We start from the raw sequence: 17,495 nt of genomic DNA on the forward strand, positions 1-17,495 counted from the left end.
CCTGGGGAGCAGGAGTCGATGTCTGGCATGGGTAACAAGGAAGCTAAAGCTTTGTATAATACTGAAAAGACTTGAAAACCTTCTTAATATCTTCTGAGTGAGGCCTTGGAGAAGACAGTCTGTGTTGAACTAGCAGTGTAGTGGAGTCTACACAAAAACTAGGGATCATGCAAAAGGCTTTGTTATTTTGTAGATTTTTTTTTTGTCAATTCTGTGTCCTTTGCTTTGTGTGGAGGAATTTCTGCAGCTGAGATGAATTGTCTGGGTTTTCAGTCATGAGAATTCTCAGTGTATTCTTTGTCCCTTGCAGCTGAAAGATACTGAATTGAGATTGGATGACTGAGTGATAGATAAGAAGGGAAAAACAAAAGGAGATTGGGAATGCAAGAGTGAAACAGCAAGGGACGTGTGGGAACCAGTATAGCCCTCTCCATAAAGTGATATCTGTTGATGACCTCCTAGGTGGTAATATCAGTACAAATGCTTATGGTTTATGTTTCAGCAGATCTGGTAGCTTCTCCCAGAATGACAGAATGGATGGAGATCTTTGACTCTGAAACTGTCTTTAGTCTTGACAGTTGAATCCAAATTATGGCTTCAAAACACTGGAGTTGGCCACAGTCCACTTAATTTCTGTAATAGCCTAAGGCAACTTTTAATAATTGACCTAATTTTCACAGAATCAAAATAGTTTAGGTTGAAAGGGACATCTGGACATCATCTGGTCCAGCCACCTGCTCAACATGCAAATAAATGTAGTTTTATGATACTAAGATAAACAAAAAATCCATTTCAGGAAAAGAGCAAATATTACCAGTTTCCTTCAGCCTGCAGTTTGACAGTGATGAGTGGTGGGGAGTCTGGATTTATAGGGGGAAACATTTAGGTAATCTTATGAGCAGGTATTATTACTATTATTATTATTATTATTATTATTATTATTATTATTATTATATGTGTTAAAATACCTGCCAAGCTTTTAGATCTGGGAAACTGAACCAGATTGTAATTATCTTCCACACAGCACAGACAGAATTATTAATCACTCTACTCTCATATGGCCAAAGCTACGCCCATATGACTCCAGTGACACTGCAGCTGGGGCTTTGGACACAGTGAGCTGTCTGGTGTTGTGAGAGCACAATAAAGCAACACACTGCTTGGTGCACAAGTAGGACCTTGCACTAAATTTACAGGGTTAAAAGCTTAGAAAATGCTGTATTTCACTTCTAAGTTGAAGGTACTTTTTGCAGAAACTCAGTCTGTCATTTATGGAAACACTTTTTAGGAGAGAAATTCATTTTGACCTGGAAGAATTTCAAGAGAAGCTGTTAAAGAAGTAATTTTCCATATAGAAGTTCACTAAGTAGAGACAGAACACAAATAGAGAGAATTTAACTCCTGCATATACTTCCTTTCCTTCTGCTGCCTTCCCACATATTCAGGCTGATAATGTCCCTGTGGCAACTCTGAAAGATGTATAAATAGAAGAGAAATTCTAAATTAACCAGCTGCATATGTTTGTCCCCGCTTTTAATTCTGCAGTCACGTTGAAAAGTGCTTTCCACAGTTAGTATTTTCCCTTTTCTATTCCTGTCTCTTACCAATGCCGTTCTTCGTTGCAAGTTCTTTCTGTGCACATGTTGCAGGCATTCATCGCCTTGTCATTTGGAGAGGCACTCATCTCTAAAAATGTTGCTGTCTGCAACCTCTTTTTGGGAAAGCCATCGTGGGTTCCCTTTGTAGGCAGTGAAGCCCAGAAGGCAGTTCAGCAGACCAGATGCAGGTTGGAGTAGGTTGAACTGTGCTCTGAATGCCTTTGCTTAGGTCTCCATGGCTTGTAAAAGGGATGCAGGGCGGTGTCCTCACCTGCAGAGATCTGTGTGGCAGTTTCCTGTATGTGGTGATGAATGTGGCTTTACTAATGTTTAACCAGATTGCTCGGTGTCCTTACTCCATTCACTGTATGTACACTGGTTCAGCCTCTAAAGACGTCTTCAGTGATGGAGCCGTCATTCTCAGGAGGGACACTTCACTCATCCCATGTAGCTGCAGTCTCTGGTGGCTCTCCGAGCTCTCTGTACAAAGCTAGGCAACAGCGTGTGACTACTGATTTCCTTTAATCAGAGAGCACTGCTGGGGCTACAACATCCCAATGGAATTGCATTAGAGGTTTCCTCTCTAAGTACTGTGCCTTTCAGGGTTGCTTTCCAACAGCACACTGAATGGTCTAAGTGGGGAAGGGAGTTTTAGCAAGCAGTCAGTCATCAATAGCATCCTGCTCTTAAGCTGAAGTAATGACGGCTAGTTTGAGTGTGCCTGCATTTTCCCCAAGTGCGTGCAGGTCTGCTCCCTGAATGCAGGTATGTATATATGTGCAATTGCCCTCATCATGTGCAGCCAAGCCAGGAGAACAGCATGTTTATAGAAACTGTCCTTAAGAGCGATTGCCTCTTGAAGGAGCAGAGCCCATATAAGAGGAGTGGGACTGTCTCCAGCCAACCCTGGGAGACGATGCTGAGAGCATATTGAAAAGCTGTCTTCAGCAAAAGCTTGCCAGTTTAACAACTCTGTTCACTGTTCCTATTGCACAGTGGGCTCTTTGACGCAACAGAAAGAGCTGACTTTTTTTTTTTTTTGCTTCCTCTTAAATCCGCCTGGCCAATTTAAAGCTTGTGGATATTTCTTCCCCCTCGGGGAAAGCTTATGTGAGGATTTTCTTTTTTAACAGTTCATTCCGTGAAACTGGTTTTTTTTCTTGTTTGCTGTTAGAAAATGTTGGAGCTGAACATAAGGCTTTCATTGCAGGTCAGTGACTGAACTCTTGACCAAAGCATTTAACATTTGAGTGTCGCTTTAGCAAGCACTGTAGTTTGGGAGGAAAAAGCAAGTTTATAAGGTTGTATCGTGTGAGCCCATGTGTGCCTACTACTGGAATAGGAATCTTTTTAGGTCTTCAGTGTCTGAGTTCTGTGTGGATGAATTCACAATCTTCCTTTTGTAGACAAATGTACTGCATTAATATTTTAGAGAGAATTGAGGTGATATCACAGTTAAGTCTATATTATCTAATTCCTGAATGTCTCTCCTCCCTTAAAATGCAATAAACCACACTGTGAATTTCAAATATAAAGTTCTTGTCTTTTTGTTTTGCAAGGATTGTCTTTTTGAGTTTTAATTTTTAATTTCTTTTTTGCATCTTTTCTGCACACTTTTCTGGGAAGCATGTTATTCCTGGGCACATGCTCTCTGCAGGGAAGATAGTTATTTGCTATTTTGTATTTCTTCTTAGATTGCTATCAAGGGAAAGCATGTAGGCATATTGTTAATGTCTCTCTTCAAGCTGTATTTGAGGTAAGGCAATTTTTTATCCTTACCTCAGAAATTAGAATATAAAGTAGATGCAGTATTTATTTTCTTTATAGTTACTAAGATTATCCTGTTGCTATTTGTTTTTCTTATTGATAAAATGTGTTTATACCTTTCACAAAGCTGTTCCTTGTCTTTGTGACACTTAAAATCCTGTGGTTTTATTTCAACAATATCTACTACATATCTGCATGTTCCTATTAGCTTGTGTACTCTAGATCAATGAAAGACCATTTTTGTAATTGCTTTGGTTTTCTCCTCTATGCTTATCACATTGTGTGGGAGTGAGCGGATTTCTTGCCCTGGGTGGGCAATTCTTATGCAAACTTGTAAAACTGAGTTTCAAATTGTTTCCACTGTGAATCATTTTCCTTGTAAGAGGATGACTTTTATGGTAATATTTAACTTGAGTAGAATTGTTTTCAAACATATACAATGTATTTTTCATGTATTCTTTTTTTTAACAGCAGTTCAAATAAAATAGACAAATACTTATTCATATCAAGCTGTTTACTTCCTTGTCTACTTAATGTTGCCTCTTACAGGAAGTATATAGCTTTAAAAGGTGGAATCATTATTTATGAGCTTCAGAATAGCTGAAAGGTGTCACTGCAACATTGCCCAATACAACTGCATTGAAAATGTATTTGTGTGGGAAACCACTGCTGGTGAGTTAGGATTAGTGCACGGGGAATTAGAAAATACTACTTCTTGTTCATATTTCTTTTGAAGCAATTTAAGAGCTTTCCATTCAAGGGAGGTTAATTTTTATTTTACCCTTTTCTGTATCAAGGCTACAGTTTTTATAATTTAATATTTTTGCACATGCTTTCCATAATTCTCTCATTATTTAAAGCAATGCATCTGAATATTTGGGGCATCTCTTACAAGGGGAGTCTGCATGTTTTAAGGCAAACATGCTGTACTGCAGGTCCAGAAACATTTTTGATTTAGCAAAATGTTTTAAATCTATCTTGTTTGGCTCCTCACATCTCTGAAGCTGTTTACTGTTTGAATTCCACCTAGTGTTAGCTCCATTCAGGAGAAGTGTCCTTTAACAGTTTGTCGAGAGGTTTTTCACTTGGAATGGGGTAGGGAATGATGGAGGGTAGAGTTACAAAGTTACAGTAAATGATTTTTAATTTTATAGAACAAAAATATTTACTACTATAAATATACAATACTCAAATGAATAAATTAATTCAAAGCTGTTTTAAAACCCATTGAGGCTTAAATTTCTTTAATCAACATTACACCAAATATTATTTTCTGTCATTTATTTTTTGGAGTTATAAATCTGTATCCTGTCACAGTGCAAATACACACTTTATGTTTGTAACCTGTTTTCTACTGTCAAAAAAATCCTCCCTTATTCCCTATTGTTAAAGTTTTCTCAAGTTGAATGTTGCGTAAAAATCTTAAAAGTAAGCAGTATAGTAAACTAATGCAGTCTTTATAGAATGTATTTTCTGAACCTTTTTCTGAAAAAATTAGATATGATCTCTGATCCACCATCACTAGTAGAGAGTATTGGGCTGCACTCCTTCCCTTCTGATCTCTGAGGTAGCCTTTGTGAGGTAGTACTGCTTTTCAAAGACAATCTTACCAGAATCCCACCATGATGTGATGACATGTCTATGGACATCACTTTGCCAGAAAACATGAGTGGGGAAGGAGGATAAGTGATGTTGGTGCCTTGGTGTGTTCTTTGGGATCCTTGGAGTTGATGCAATATCTTACTGGATTCCATCCTTCTCGCTTCCCAACAGTTATTGGAAGGTGTTTGTTTTTCCTGGTGTTTGTGGTGTCAGCTTTCTACCTAGTCAATGTAGCAGAGATCATGGCTTGCTATATTTCTCCTTGCATGCCCTGAACTGGGTTCCTGTTACCTGGTTAACTGGGTGCTTGTTTTATTACCCTTGTGACCTGGTCTGTGTCTTGCTGTGGCCTTCACAAGGAAAGGCTAGTTAGTCTAAACCATGCACAAGTCAAGACAGGTTAAGAGGAAATGCACTATGAGCTTTTGTTTGTAATAGTTAAAATCAGCAATGCACTTAGAAACACTTATGCAAGATACAGACAAAAAACATATGGCAAAAATGCTGAATCTATTTATACCTAGCTTCTATTTTCTTTTACCCTGTCCTACTGACTTGATCCTCTTCTGACAAAATTTTCTTGTTTGCATGTAGCTTACCTTTCAGGTCACATGTACTGGAAAAAGCCTGCTCACAAGCCTCCATCAGTTAGTTACCCTCTGGTGAGAGAAAGCTCTGTCACACCATGTCTTTGGCCACACCAGCATACCTCAGGTCATTTTCTGATTCTTGGAGAAAATAATTTTTTACTCAGTTGCACTACAAAAGTTTTCAGACAGTGCAGTGTTAATCTTTCATTCCCAAATGATTTCATTTGTGTCTATTCAGATAAGATGTCATTATTGTTCTTAATGATTTCCTTGTTAGAGACTGACAGATATCCTTATTAGTGTATGTGTTACCTTCTTATACTTGACTGGTTAGTCAAAACAGGAGTAAATGTCTTCACCTCCCTTTGGGACTTAGTTTTCAGAAAAAATGTCTTCATGGTGAGCTGTATTCTCTACCAAAGAGTAAATTAACATATTCAATGTTGTGCAGTGCTCTCTCTGGCTTTCTTCTGACACGGAGGCAGAAAGTTGATTGTCAGAAGATAGAAGAGAGCTGTGTGTTACTGTTTAAGGATGAGCCCACTGAAGCAGGTGACAAGACTTTTTTTTTTTTTTTTTTTTTTTTTAAGGCACAAAGATAGCTCCTCAGTTTTAGAGTAGTTACAGCTCTGGATTCTGTTTTCAGGTTCATCATCAACAGGTTTATGTGTTTTAGGCTAAACTGTACTGTGCTAACTCTGTTCCACGCCAAGCACCATTAAAGCCAATGGGAATGTTCTTAAGAGTACATTAGCATTGAACACTGTTTAAAGATCATCTAGTTCCAACCCCCCTGCCACAGGCAGGGACACCTTCCACAAGATCAGCTTGCATTGCCTCGATAACAGAGAAACGTAACTCAGTCACTTGGAAATAGGCATCATCCTCCTAGAGTAACAGAACAGTGATAGAAACTCTACTGAAGTTAAATCTTCAGAACTTTTTTTCCCTTTTTCCTCTCCATTGTGTTTCTGACAGTTGTTTGGCAATTTACTGGCAAGAGGACATGGAACAATATGCACTCCAGCAACCTTGGAACAGTGTTCAGATACCCCTGGGAATTGTTTCTACTGGAGATGGTTGCGGCAGCAAGAGGTTTCTGGCTTGCTATTTCTTAAAAGAATTGGTTTTTTGTAGCTGAGGCTATAAATAGTTGACAGTTCTTAAATTGAATAATCCCCTCTTCCTTTCCAGGATAAGAAACTCTATCAAGATTTTCAAAGCCAAAAGTCTGCAGCCCAATATATCTATTAATCATCTGCTTATAATGTTGCTCAGATTTTGAGGCAATTCTCTTACTGTTCTTACTATTTGTGTATGGTAAAAAGACTCACATGAAATCTTGCCAGTGGGCCAGTGGCAGGACCAGAAGCTGGACTTAAATGTCCTGCATTTAAGCTCAGAGTTTTGCCGACTAGGTTATATTTTATTGTATAGCCATATTTAGAAATTAGAATCAGTTTTCAAACCAGTTGAGCCATCTGTAACTCCACCAGGTTTACTAAGTGACCGTTTCTTTTGAAAGTTGGATTAATAAAGAATTATGGGCCAAAATGTTCAAACCACAGGAGTAATTGAATATCCAAAGGCCTCCCAAGCACATGCACTAAGGCAGACAGCTTCAGAGTTTCATGTTACTCAGACCAGTACCGGCGGTCACTGATTTGTGTTGCACTCACACATCTCTTGGTGGGATGTGAATGGTGAAATGTAAGGAGATGCTATGTCACATGTGCTGCCATTTCTGCTACCAAGATGGTACTTCAACTACATCTGGGAGGGCTTACAAGGCAGAACATTTTAGTCTTACAAGTGGAATTTTAGTCCTTGTATAATTTTGAGGGGTTTTTTAGCATTTTCCCCTAGGAACTGATTTCATAGAAGATAGTTATGAAAGTGCTGGCCATGATTATAACAGACTTAGACAGAGCTACATGCACCAGGGATCAGTGATAATCACTCAGTGAACCAAGCGGCTTCCAGTTTTGAAGGGTGCATTGTGTTAATTTTTATTTTTTAACTTTTGTAGCCTGTCACCCAACCCCTGATAGAACAGTTAGACTTCCGCTTGCCCAGACCACAGTATGTCTATATTTGGGTTCTTTGCATTCATCTATCCTACGACTGATATTTTCATTAACATTTAGAATGACCACATAGGCATTGACTTTCTTCACAGAGGGAAACTGAGTTGTTTTGATTTTGAAAGGAGCTTTATATCAAATAGTCTTTCCCATGTGTACTTTTAATATGGAGCCAGTATTTTAGAAAAGCATTCCTTTTCAGTTATAATAGTTTGAAAATAGAGGTAATAGGTTTGAAACACCCTTTGTACAGGAAATTTTGTATTATTTTATTTGCAAGAAGTTGGAGCCTCTTGATTTCAGGGAAGAGATTTTAAATAAACTTTGGGAAAACTTGTAAAAAGTTTTAGCAAAATATACAGTGGTGTGTATTGTGAATCATGGTTACCTGCACTATTTTTTTCTCATTAGACTGCTATTAAGTAAAAAAATTATCTGAGGGGAATATATAACACATCATAATGTTACCTGTAATCCTAGCAAATTTGAACAGAAATATTTTAGATTAATGAGCTTACTGTGAAAGTAGTGGTTATTAGCTTAGAAACTGATAATGGAGATTTGTTTGATCCACAGGGATAGAAAACATGTCACTGACTTTTCAATTTGTGGGATAGTGTAAGGTGATTCCATGAGATAAAAGTCAGTGGTGGAGTTTTCTCATGCTTAACTAAACCATGTATATAAATCTATGAATTAATAAGCTATTCCAAAAATATACCGGCTTTCTCTGAAAATTGTTCGGGAAATGAAAAGCACTTACGTAATGTTAAAGGAATGAAAGGAAAATTTCTTAGCATTAGAGAAAGGAAAATAAAGCTTCACTCTAAAATCCTTAGGCACTAACTACACTAAGAAACTAGATCTTTGCAAACGTAAGGTACATGCAAAACTGTTTTGAGAGCACATCTGAGAACCTCTTAAAAGTATTGTCATGAATTAGGAGCCGTAGTTTTCAGATGGGGACAAAAAGAGTTTAGAATTCTGCGTGCATGGATCTTTGCATTTGTCCAGTGTGACTTGAACTTCATTTTTCTCCCTTGCTATTGGATCTGCCTTTTGCTATTACAGCCAGGTAAAAGAAGCTGAAGAAATTTGCTGTAACATACCTTGTTTGCCAGCAATTCCAGGGAGTGGCAGGAGAGACAGAGCTATGTGGGACACCTGGAAGTGCCCTGTACTCCAGCTGCAGGAAGTATGTGGGAAGCAGATCACTTCAATTTCACCAAAGCGCCTCTTACACTGCAGTGGTGGTTCTTCCTGGTTAGCACAGGTGGTCAAGTGAGCCATGTCCAAGGAAAATGTAAGCTTTTTTTAGAGATTTTACAGATGTATGTGACAGAATTTTTCCCGTAAGTTCAGGGCCATAATTTTCTTACCTTCTTTGCAGTTCTTTGCTTGAGTTGGTGAAAACAGGCTCATTTGGTGGTAAAGCTTTTTGGTTTTTCTAGGGTACTTGTCCATTTCTTATACTCTGATTAGAATCTTTTGGGCTATTAACTACTACTAAGGTCCAAGCTTCAGAGCCCAAATCAAAAAACTTGTCTGGCAACTACTTAGTAATCTTGTTAACCTATTAAACATCAAGAGCAAAAGAGACACAAAGGTGTAGATTAGAGCTATGAATTAGGATTTAAAATAAAATCTCAGTTTTACCTCTTTCCTAGGAGAAAGGAGCCTGTAAAATGCATTTGAAAAGGCTTTGCAACTCTGTTGGAACCTACGGCAGCTATTGTGGGGTCAGTATCTCTGACCGAGGAAGCTGTGACCGGTCCAGAGAGATGGTCCCGAGAGAGACCATCTTCCCAGGGCCGGGTGTCTTCCCTCAGCTGCTGGCTGGAGGGCCCGTGCCAAGGCTCTCAGCTCTTTAGTGATTGTCAGTTCATGATTTCAGCTCAGCTCTGCAGGGCAGCCTCCAAGACAGACCAGGGAGAGAGACGAGAGGCCCATGTGGCTGTTCCGCACGAGGTAGCCTTATTAGTCCGCGCTCCGGCGAAGGGGAGGCCAGGGACAGGCATCTCTCTGCCCTTGCCGGGGCAGGGGGCTAGCTTTATAGGGATACAGGGAGTGGGTATCCAAGGGTAAGGGCCAATGGGTTACAAAGGATCTGCACAGGGTCTCCCAGAGGATTCTGGGTCTGTCTTCTTCTCGCTGTAACTGAAAGTGGCTCCCTTTCCAGTGGAGTTCTGCTGGGAGGTTAAGCACTCTCCTTATCTCAGCAGACATCTCTCCAGGGCGGGGGCTGGATATACCCCACAGGAACCTGCTGGCATTTTACTGAAGTAATCTTTATTTGTTTTCTAACCTCTGTCACTGATATAAAGAATTTTTCACTTATTGAACATTACACTATAATTTCACTTTCATGCAACTCCAGCATGCCCTTTATGTGGGTCACATATTCTTTGTCCTGCTCTATATTGGTCTAGGATTTCCAATTATTTCCATATTCATGGAGCTCAGTCACTACACAGCCAATCGAAACAGGCAGGCTGCTCAATGTCTTTTCCACTCCAGGAGTAATTTAATCAGGGAGTGACTGCATTATTTTTTCAGAGAGCTGAGCTCTGCGTGCCAGGTGATCTGCAGCGGAGAACAGGATCATTATTAAAAGGCTTAGACGTTCCATGCCATTTGTGCTTCTGCGACTTGTAGTGCAGCTAACGGTACCGTCCTGATGTTTTTTCTAATATGCATGATTCAAATGTAGTCAGTTAGAGGAGGTAGAAAAGAGGATGGATGTATCAGGGGACTGTATTTATGCTGTGTGAGATTGAGTTTCAAAGATGTTGGGTCCTGTGAGATCCTTCATCGCTGCTGTGTTTGTTTTACAGAAGTGCTGGTACTCACAGAGCAGATTAAGTGTATTTCTTTAGTTTCCCTCTGAAGTTCCATCCTAGAGTTAAAGAATCTTAAATGGAAGTTTGATATTGGTACATTCCCACATAAATATTTCAACTTTCATAAAACAGCAAAGGAGAGATTTGGCTGTGAGAGAAAAGCCATCAGGGAGTCCTTGCATCTGTTATAAACTTCATCTGGGCTGATTGATGTGCTCAGATAACCAGAGAGACTAGGTAAGCCTTGGCTGTCAAAGGTACCTTAGATCCGTGAGAATTTCCTTCCACTGGGAAGAGCTAAATGGATATCCCTTGCTATCAAAGGGAATCCAAGGGAAGGATAAGCTCTTTTCCAGAGTTACCAAGGGAAGAGAGAAGGTGTGGGTGAGGCAGATCACAGAGTGGTGTCATAAATAGCTGTGGTGTGCCAATTTCTTGCTGCTGAGGACTATTATTTAGACGAACAACAGGTAGAGGTGACAACTACCTTTCTCTTTGGAGTCTCTGGGCTGGATTACAAGCTTGTGGGCGTGATTTCATGCTGGTAGAATGGCACAGGTAAGGTGAGCATCACCTTGGGAGTGCCACAGCAAAACTGTCCTGAGGTCCCCTTCCGTGGTATTCTATGATTATATGATTGCTCAGCAAGACTTTTCTGCTGCTTCTTTTAGTTGTGTTTAGTTGTGTTTTCACTTTTATATTAACTTTCTAAAAAATAGAAATTAAAAAAAAAGTCTATGAGTTCAAAAAATTAGAGTCAAATTCTGTCCACAGTTCCTCTTGGCTGAGTATGCACCATCATTAAGGTGATTGGTGATAAAATCATCTGACTCTTAAAGAAGTCTGTCTAACTGATACTTGAACCTTTACAATGGCATGTTAAAAGCTTTCATATTGGTCTAGACTTCTTTAGTTTATTGTTTCCTCACTGCAACTGCCATGGGCATCTCCAGTCTGGTACATTTCCCCCTCCTATTTGAAGTAAATAGACTTTTTCCAATTAATATCTATGATAACATACCCATGGAGAGGGGAAAACCCCCACCTTCTAGAGGATTCTGATATTTCACATTGAGATTTTTGGAGAAATGGTATTCAGCATATTAATAATGATACTAACTCTTACACTGCTAGGGCTGAATCTGGATTGTCCAGTTCCAGATGCATTTAAGTTCAGTATCTTGTTAAGCTTCCTTGACTGAGTTTGCATGATAGTGAAGAGAAGCCACAGCAAGTAATTTCATCCTAAGTACATATCCACTTCTGTTTATTTTCATCATCTTATCTAAATGCATAATAGAGTGAGCATCATCATTATTGTCTTTGCTACAGCTGGAAATACCAAGAAGAAGACAAGGAAATTACTCACACGGGATCATCTTACCTTCAGGAAGGAGACTTGGCTTACATATGCTGCTGTTCAGCCCTGTAACAATGACATATATATTTATCATCTAGGAATTGATCAGGACTATCTTCCAGACCAGTTTCCAGACTCTTTTGCCTTTGGAAAGATATTGTAACCTACACCTGGTGACCTAGAAAGTGCAGTAGTGTTTTGGAAAGGTTCTGATATGCTGCATGATGGTCATCTCAATGCACCGAGAGAGCTTTTGCTCTTCCTTACAGTGTCCTTTCGTTTTTACTTCCATTACCTTTTTCAAGAGAGGACTTATTTCCCTATGTGAAGTCTGTAGTGTACTTTTGCCAGCTGAATGACACAGCTTCTGAGCTGTTGCTCCTCAGCTTACAGTACACACTTCCTACCAAACTTTTGGTCTTTCTCATCAAACTGATGTGTATGGTCAGTAGTAGCTTCAAGGCAAACACTTCAGATCTCTTAGGACTGAAACAACAAAGCATTGAAGTGTGTTTTTGGTGTGAAGTGGGAAAAGCAGGCATAACTATTCACAAACCTTTACTGGAACTTTTTGCATTGCATAGGGCATTTTCCATTCAGCTATGCCTATTTTCTGGCTAAATCTTTATTTGTTTTCCTTGGATGTTGCATCTTTTTCTTAATTTGGATATATATATTTTTTAATCGTATTTCATCTTGCTGGTGATCCAGATTACAATGAAGCATTCACTTGCATTCCTCAAGATTGTTTCAAGGTAGAGGAGAAGAATTTCTAAATTGCATTGTTGTTTTTCAGGTCAGAAAGCAGCTATAAGATGAAAACTTACCAGTAGAGAAGGTTTGTTGCAATTCACAGTGCAAAAAACAGCTGCTGTCTCTGTGTTGTGATACCTATGTCAAAATTAAGGCCCAAGTCTGCATTTGATTCCACATAAGCTCCAGCTATAATGGGATTTTTGCCAGTCTCCCAAGCTAAAATTGACATGGAGCTGCCTTTGTTTTCACAAGTTCCCAAAATAACTGTTTTAAAATTAATCCAGAGGAGGCTGAGGTGGTACAGGAGGCAACACATAAATGAAAAGCTTCTGTGTTGCCCCGTGTATAATTCATCAAGCCTAGGATACCAAACTGGGCTGCAGTATCGCCACTGTGATATATTGACACTATTGTCAATACTGCACTTTGGTGTTCTCATCTATTCACTAATCCTATTTAATGCCCCAAAATGTCTATTTATACTGAAATGTGGTAGGTCCCAGTAATTGAATTTTGACTCCTGCTGAGACAAGACAGTGAGTGTATGTCGTTACTGTGTTTCTGCCTTTTTTTGCTTCATACTTTGTGTCTTCATACCTGTCTCCAGAACACAGTCTCTTATGCTGAATATCTGCTTTGGTCCAGGTTTTCGCCAAGCAGACAGCCTCCCTCTTAGGCTGGCCTAAATTGTGATGTACTTACCACAATAATTTTCATCTTTCCTCAGGAATTTCAGCACGTGCAGTCCTGGCAGCCTGTACTTCATGTCTCTTTCCAGGGTTCATTTGACTTCTCCAATTTTTTCCTCTGTCTTGATTTTTGATTAGTTTGATACGGTTTACATAACTGTATTGTGATGCTAACTGCATTATCTCTGAGTAATCCAAGACATGCAGACTGACATTTGATTTTCAGTGGAATAGTAACTGGGAAAGAGGTCTGGTTTGTCTTCACAAATATTATACCCAGATGCAACATATATTGTCATACATTACCACTGTAATTTCTGCAAGGAGAGGCTGGAAGGCTTCTGAAAGATGGAAAATAATAATCAATTTCTATGAAGTGATGTTGGGGTACTTGGCAAAGCAGTGCAGGTATGTGCCAGGGACTTGAACTTCCATGTGGTGGAAGGAAACACAGTGAGGCTGACAGACATCAAGCAGGTAACACTGGCAACCTATAAGGAACTGGGAAGTTCCTCTTCAGTTCCTGGAGAGGAATCTGAGTTCAAGCTTTTTAGGGATGTTTATGGTTTTCTGTCCCAGGAGCTCAGTTAGGAGTCCAGAGTGCTGAGCTGAGGTGTGCTTTTGGTCAGAGAGCAAGTGCAAATTTATGCCAGAAATTTCCTCAGAAAATGATTCTTCCATATGGCTTGTGGGAGATATCTAAGCTGTGTTTTGACCTCATATTTTCAGGCTCTGTTGCTGCTCACCATGGCAATGGGAACATAAGAGGGGAAATGCTGATACCTTTGATTCAACTGCGTCACAGGACAGGTGATTTAGGGCATATGAAATGCAGAGCTATGGGCCTTGGGAGGGAGGCAGACAGTCAGTAGTGTATGAGAAGGCAGAAAGCCAGATAGCAATACCTGCCTACGGTCAGAGAGAAGGACTAAGCTTTCTAAGATAAAGATATGTGGGGATGTGTCTTTTCTGACACTGGTTTTTTTTTTTTTTCCCTGCCCTGGTGTATTAAGTTCCAGTAAAAAAATAAAATATGTTCTCTTTTTGATGTAGTTTGGCTGAGTCGCTACATTTCGTAACAGTCAGAAGTGCCCAGAAAGTTTGTTGTAGCTGGATTCAGGCCCATTGGGACTTGCTCAGATAAATATACTTGGTAGAAAGAGGAGTGTTAAGAGCTTTCTAACCTAGCCTACCTTTGGGAAGAGCAAAAGTTGCAAGTCCCTTGCTGGTAGAGGCTGCGCAGGGAAAATAAGAGAGTAAATTGAGTAAGACTCCCGCTGCACTCATCACTCCTTCTGGAGAAGAGGTGTGGTTCTCATCCAGGCCCTGTTGAGCTCTCTTAGGCTCTCCTGATGTTCTCTGCAGATATGTATGTCTTTAATGTGTGGGGAGTTTTGCTGTTTTGTTGGGTTTTTTTATCCCAAACACACTTCAGAATCCAAGCCAGCTACTACAGCTGCTTCCCTTCAGCAAAACTGCTTCAAACCATGTTGAGGTTTTGTGGCTCTTTGTATCTGAAAATCTACTCACAGCCAATTTCCTTACATTACAAGGTTATTTTAGCAACATAGTGATTCTAAGTGCTTCCACAAATGCCCTCATCTTTTGTCTTCATTTATTTACTCCTCACTTCTTTCTTCCAAACATGCTTTTCCATCATTTAGCAAAGGAAAGTGGGTCCTGTGCTCTGACAAGGGATTATCAATGCTGATGGAGGACACTGGAGGAATGCTTGAGGACAGCACAATCTACAATTTAACCCAGTCCTTTCTGATTCCTAGGATGAAGGTTTCAGGTTTAAGCACCATGGTTTTTGTTTTCACAACTGAATGGCTTCTTTGCATGCATGTGGTCTGACATTAAGCATCAGCAATCAGAGCCTGCAAGCAGCTTGATGCATTAGGAAATCTAGACTGTGCTGCTTGTTTACTTTGAGTATAAATGTCATCTTGGCAAGTGATCTCCTGTCTTGCATACACAAAGTTTGTAAGTTGATTGCTGAGCTTAAATGGCATAGACTGGGTAATGAATTTTAAAGTTTGTGTTTCTGTTCTTTAGTGACCCTGTGCACATGAGATGAGGGTGCAAAGCACCTCTGAAGCTCCTTTCAGATGTTCAAGTACAGTGTATGTGCTGAGCTAATCAGAGGGATTTGACATTTTGATATTGAATAGATGAACTAAGGACTAAAAAAATTATTATTGTAATTTTCAGTGAAATCAGGGCATGGACCAGTCTAAGTAATGGCTCTGGTCAGATGGTCTACTTGCAATGCTCATTAATAGCAGTTACTACTACTGTACTGATGTTTTGGATGGACAAAATGCTTTACAAAGAATCAGTACTGATTGACAATACTGTTTTATGCCTTGAAAAGAACATCCTTTTGTTTTTCTTTAAATGAAACCAAAACTTCCACAATAAATCATTATAACATTGGTAAAAATTTTGTTTTTCCATTTAGGTGATGCATAGATAGTCTTTGCATTTTTTTTCTTCCAAGTAATTTGGGAAATAAGGCAAACACAAAGTGTCCTGATTCCCAATCATGATGGCATTCCAGAATAAAAGAGAAAAGTTATTGAGAACATGCCCACTTATAGGGGGGAAAGTAGCAAAAGGCTACTAAATGTATCCAGCTATAAGGCTCTAAAAATAATTTTCATGTTGTTTCTGCACCTTTGAAATCTACCAAGGGGGCATAAAATCAGATATGTGAAAAGGTTTGCTTTCCACCACTACAGCTGACTTGTTTTTACTAGGAAATTACAATTTGTAAATTCTTTCTCATTTGATTTCTCAGTAGTTACTGCAGTCAACTGTGTGACTTCCTCATGTTATCTGACAAGTATTAATGAACTGTAGTGTCAGTGTTCCTGATGTTATGTTTCTTTGAATACAGAGTATTTTGTCTACAGCACAGGTAAGTGTGCCTTGATGATTTTCAGTTACAATAGAATTAGTACTACACATTACAAATATTCCTCTTCTAGTATCATGTCATTGTTATCTTAACTCCTTGTGGAACTTTCCTTTTTTCAAAGGAAAACAATTTCAGTGACCATCTCAGTAATATCCTTTTTGTGAGATTACTTTTTTTTTTTTTTGGTTACATGTTTCCATATCTCTCTAACGAAACACAAAGTTGAGCTCTACTTTCACAGTGAACCATCTCCTTTTAGCAAGCCCTTTGTTTCAAGTAGTCTGACTGTGCACTGTTTTAGTTGCATGAGAAATCTCATCTAGATACCTCATTGCTACCCTGGTGAAAAAAGCAGTGTGTTCTTTAGAAAGCCTTCTCGGTGTTCCCAGGGATGGATGCAGTGTTTCCAGCTGAGATTGATCAGGTGTTTATTACACCAAGAAATGGGCATGCTGGGGTCTTCAAAATCATGCACTTTTGGTGTACAAAGTATTTAAACTGTACAACTAGGCTGTCTTCTGCAGGTGTGGTGGAAGCGTTTTATCATCATTTTGTGATTTTTTAGGGTCAGCTTTGCAGACTGAAGTGGATCAAGCCTGAGAACTGACCTGTCTACTGAGTATAGGCTGCATTTTGCAGTGTTGTGCCAAAGTGTGTATTTGAGCTGAGGGATGGCTGTGTTTTGCCAGTGCTTTGGAGCATGAGCAGTTGAACTTTATTTCTTTGCAGACCATAAAATGTGCTGCTAACAAGTGCTCTATTGCATGAGCCTCTAGTGCAGTGTGTACTCAGAGAAAGACTCTGAGATTGAACTACTCTGGAAAAGGAGGCTGCCTAAAAGAAAGTCTTCCAACCCATTACAGCTAGTTGTCTTTACTTTTGCCCCCTTTGGCTGGACACCAGGGACTCACATCTAGAGGGACTTCCATGTGCAGTTCAGCATCTGAGGAAGCCACTTCTCAGCTGCTCCTCTTGTCTCTCTTCAGGCTGGGAATCCTTTTCTGCCTGTGCTAGTGGATATAGCAGGCTCATCCTATAACTGCAGCCTGGGGGGTTTGTGTGTAGCTGTACTCCTTAAACTGCAGTTTTCTGCACATAAAGGAGCATGTGATTGGAGGGAGTGAATTTCACAGGGCATCTCCTCCAGAAGTCGAGAAGAGCCTCCACCCAGAAAATGGTGCACACATCAAAATAGTCATCCTGAGAGTGTGCCTTTCTTAAAAGAAGGAAATGCAAAATGATGCTGTGAGATCACAACCAAGGTATTTGCCGCACATTTGCTCCTC

The 17,495-nt window shown here is 39.7% G+C and overlaps 1 protein-coding gene across 3 annotated transcripts in view; it reads left to right on the plus strand.

Moving 5' to 3' along the window:
• Nucleotides 1–2,694: 2,694 nt before the first annotated feature.
• Nucleotides 2,695–17,495, plus strand: part of CSGALNACT1 (chondroitin sulfate N-acetylgalactosaminyltransferase 1) — a 43,376-nt gene continuing 28,575 nt past the window's right edge. For 2 of the 3 annotated variants that reach the window (XM_069013374.1, XM_069013377.1), the window contains exon 1: nucleotides 2,695–2,808. The gene's annotated coding sequence lies outside the window, so the exon portion shown is untranslated. Of the gene's footprint in view, nucleotides 2,809–3,292; nucleotides 3,355–17,495 lie in introns of all 3 variants that reach the window. The other variant, XM_069013375.1, reaches the window with a different exon arrangement.

This window comes from Aphelocoma coerulescens, chromosome 4 (genome assembly GCF_041296385.1).
Source record: "Aphelocoma coerulescens isolate FSJ_1873_10779 chromosome 4, UR_Acoe_1.0, whole genome shotgun sequence".
Taxonomy (NCBI): Eukaryota; Metazoa; Chordata; class Aves; order Passeriformes; family Corvidae; genus Aphelocoma; species Aphelocoma coerulescens.